Raw genomic sequence first — 3,592 nt, 5'->3', positions numbered from 1 at the left:
GGGGGGGTGACCCAGGACAGGGGGGTGGCGGTGTCCCCAAGGGGGGGTGACAGAACCTGGGGGGGTGGCGGTGTCCCCAAGGGGGGGTGACACAGGACAGGGGGGTGGCGGTGTCCCCAAGGGGGGGGGGGGACAGTGTCCCTAAGGAGGGGGACACACCATCGGGGTGGGGACATAGCCCTAGGAGGGGAGGGACGCTGCACCCGGGAGGGGACACAGCGCCTGGGGGTGACAGACACTGTGCCCTCCGTGCGCCGCCGGGGACACCGTGGGGACACCGTGGGGACACGGCGGGGACACCGTGGGGGTGACAGTGTCCCTAAGGAGGGGGACACACCATCGGGGTGGGGACATAGCCCTAGGAGGGGAGGGACGCTGCACCCGGGAGGGGACACAGCGCCTGGGGGTGACAGACACTGTGCCCTCCGTGCGCCGCCGGGGACACCGTGGGGACACCGTGGGGACACGGCGGGGACACCGTGGGGACACGGCGGGGGCACCGGGGGGGGAGGGGGACACACCATCGGGGTGGGGACATAGCCCTAGGAGGGGAGGGACGCTGCACCCGGGAGGGGACACAGCGCCTGGGGGTGACAGACACTGTGCCCTCCGTGCGCCGCCGGGGACACCGTGGGGACACCGTGGGGACACGGCGGGGACACCGTGGGGACACGGCGGGGACACCGTGGGGACACCGTGGGGACACCGTGGGGACACGGCGGGGACACCGTGGGGACACCGTGGGGACACGGCGGGGACACCGTGGGCACACCGCGGGGACACGGTGACACGCACACAGGTGCCACCCTCGCTCGCGTGTCACGTGCTCGCCCCAGGTGCGCTCACCTGCGCTCCCCCGTTTTCCCGCCAGAGGGCGCGCGCGGTTTAGCCCCGCCTACCCCCGCTCAGGCCCCGCCCCCCGCACCTCCCCGAGTCCTCCCTCCCGGCAGGGGGAGCCGCGCCGCCTCCCCGGCCGCGCATGCGCACACGGAGCGGCCGCGACCGGAGCCCGGTGAGAGCGGGGAGCGAGCGGGGGGACGGGGCACGGGGGACACCGAGAGCCCCGGCTGTGCCCGAGACCCCCGCGGCCCGACTCGGCCCGGGGCCTCGGGAGCCCCTGTCCCCTCCTGGGTGACACCCGCAGCGGCTCTCGGTCCCTGTCCCCCAAGTGCCGCCGCGGTGCCGCTGCCGGGAGGGCAGCCTGGGTGACACTGGGTGACACTGGGTGTGTCACCCCCCCCGCGTGTGCCCGTGGCCCCCGCGTGACCCCCAGAGCCGCGGTCACCCGTGGGGCCGCACCCCCGCGCCTCAGCCCCTCACGCCGGGTGCCCGTGTCCCTGAGTGCCACTGTGTCCCCTGAGTGCCACCCGTGTCCCTGAGTGCCACCCGTGTCCCTGAGTGCCATTGAGTGCCACCCGTGTCCCTGAGTGTCACCCGTGTCCCTGAGTGCCATTGAGTGCCACCCGTGTCCCTGAGTGCCACTGTGTCCCTGTGTGCCACTGCGTGCCACCCGTGTCCCTGCGTGCCACCCGTGTCCCTGAGTGTCACCCCTGTCCCTGAGTGTCACCCCTGTCCCTGAGTGCCACTGTGTCCCCTGAGTGCCACTGTGTCCCCTGAGTGCCACTGTGTCCCTTGGCCGTGTCCCCTCAGCCCTGTCCCCCTGGTGTCCCTTGGCCGTGTCCCCTCAGCCCTGTCCCCCTGTGTCCCTCAGCCCTGTCCCCCCGTGTCCCCTCAGCCCTGTCCCCCTGTGTCTCTCAGCCCTGTCCCCCCGTGTCCCCTCAGCCCTGTCCCCCCGTGTCCCCTCAGCCGTGTCCCTTGGCCGTGTCCCCGTGTCCCTCTGTCCTCGCCATGCTCACCTGTGCCAAGCTGATCTCGGCTCCTGCTCTTGTGAGTAGTGCCACCCGCCCCTGTCCCTGTCCCTGTCCCTGTCCCTGTCCCCGCGGGACGGGCTGGGGGCAGCGTGTGGCCCTCGGGGGGGTCTGGGGACACTCTGGGTGGCTTGGAAGGGAGCGGTGACAGGGCTCGGTGACAAAGCCACGGGTCACCGCTCACCTGGAGGGGACAGCGCTGGCAGTGCCACCGGGCTGGGCTGGGCTGGGGGGCAGCGGTGGCCCTGGGGTGCCACGGGCGGTTCTGGGGGAGCACAGGGGGTGTCCCCCCAGGGGAGCACAGGGGGGTGTCCCCGGTGTCCCCGTGTCCCCAGGTGAGCTCGGCTGTGCCCGCAGGTGCGGAGGAGCCCGCGGGCTCTGCTGGCGCAGCCCCTGCCGGCGCTGAGCGGCCCCGAGGCGCGGCCGGAGCAGGTAACGCTCGGGCTGGGCCTGGCGGGGGGACAGTGTCCCCTGGGGCCAGTGACCGTGTCCCCCTTGGGGTCAGTGTCCTGGGGAGTGACCGTTCCCTGGGGTCAGTGACAGTGTCCTCTGGGCTCAGTGACCGTGTCCCCCTCGGGGTCAGTGTCGTGGCTGTGAGCGTGCCCTGGGGCCAGTGTCCTGGCTGTGTCCCCTGGGGTCAGTGACCATGTCCCCTCCTGGGGTCAGTGACCATGTCCCCTGGGGTCAGTGACCATGTCCCCTCCTGGGGTCAGTGACCATGTCCCCTGGGGTCAGTGACCGTGTCCCCCTTGGGGTCAGTGTCGTGGCCGTGCCCCGGGGTCAGTGTCCGGCAGTGTCTGGGAGGGGACGGGGGGGACGGGGGGCTTTGGGGGGACAGGGTCTATGGAGGGGACAGGGCTCCGGCAGGGGACAGGGACCGAGGTGGCCGTGGCCCGGCCCCGCTCCCGCAGGAACCCGTCCCTGAAGCAGCAGCTCTTCTCCTACGCCATCCTGGGCTTCGCGCTCTCCGAGGCCATGGGGCTCTTCTGCCTCATGGTGGCCTTCCTCATCCTCTTCGCCATGTGAGCGGCGCGGTGACAGCGGGCACGGCCAGCCAATAAAGACGGTTCGGTGACAGCCTGAGCTGCTCGTGTCTCCTTGGTGGCCCTGGCCAGGGTCACCTGCCTGCAGCTGGCTTTGTCCCCGAGGGTCCCCTCTGGGCTGAGCCCCTCAGCCACGTCCACAAGGGGACGGGGACATCGCTGATCCCCGGGGCTCCTGGGCTGCCACCCCGGCTGCCACCCCGGCTGTCACCGCCATCTGTCCCTGCGGGACACCGGGGCCGGGGTGTCCCCGGTGCTGGGGGGACAGTGCCAGCCGTGCCCGGGCTTTGGGGTCTGCAAGAGGCCCGAGCCCGGCCGTGCCGGGATTCGGGGGGTGCCTGTGAGCCGGGGGTGTCCCGGGCTGTCCCGGGGTGTCCTGGCTGTATCCCGGGCTGTCCCGGGCTGTCCCGTCTCCCCACGTGTCGCGGTCCCCGCGGGGCCTCTCGGGCGGGGCCTCTCGATGGCCACGCCCACTGCACGTGGTAATCACGCCCCTTCACCGCCCAGACCCCGCCCCCGGGGCGTCCCATTGGCGGCCGCGCCGTTACCTCCCCGCGGTCTCGCGAGAGCCTGGCGCGCGGGGCGGGGGGGGCGGCGGGAGCCCCAGCGCGAGCGGCGCCAGCGCGAGGACCCGGCCCGGCTCCCTCAGGTAACGGCGGCGCCGGCACGGCGGGAGCGGGG

The 3,592-nt window shown here is 73.0% G+C and overlaps 1 protein-coding gene across 4 annotated transcripts in view; it reads left to right on the top strand.

Moving 5' to 3' along the window:
• Nucleotides 1-3,440: 3,440 nt before the first annotated feature.
• The window catches only part of LOC121356090 (cyclic AMP-dependent transcription factor ATF-7), a 43,170-nt gene continuing 43,018 nt past the window's right edge, over nt 3,441-3,592 (top strand). For all 4 annotated transcript variants that reach the window (XM_041472175.1, XM_041472173.1, XM_041472174.1 and 1 more), the window contains exon 1: nt 3,441-3,560. The gene's annotated coding sequence lies outside the window, so the exon portion shown is untranslated. The remainder of the gene's footprint in view (nt 3,561-3,592) is intronic.

Source organism: Pyrgilauda ruficollis, unplaced genomic scaffold (genome assembly GCF_017590135.1).
Source record: "Pyrgilauda ruficollis isolate IOZ18807 unplaced genomic scaffold, ASM1759013v1 scaffold280, whole genome shotgun sequence".
NCBI classification, from domain to species: domain Eukaryota; kingdom Metazoa; phylum Chordata; class Aves; order Passeriformes; family Passeridae; genus Pyrgilauda; species Pyrgilauda ruficollis.
Note: the sequence above shows the minus strand (reverse complement) of the source record. Positions and strands in the feature narration are given on the sequence as shown.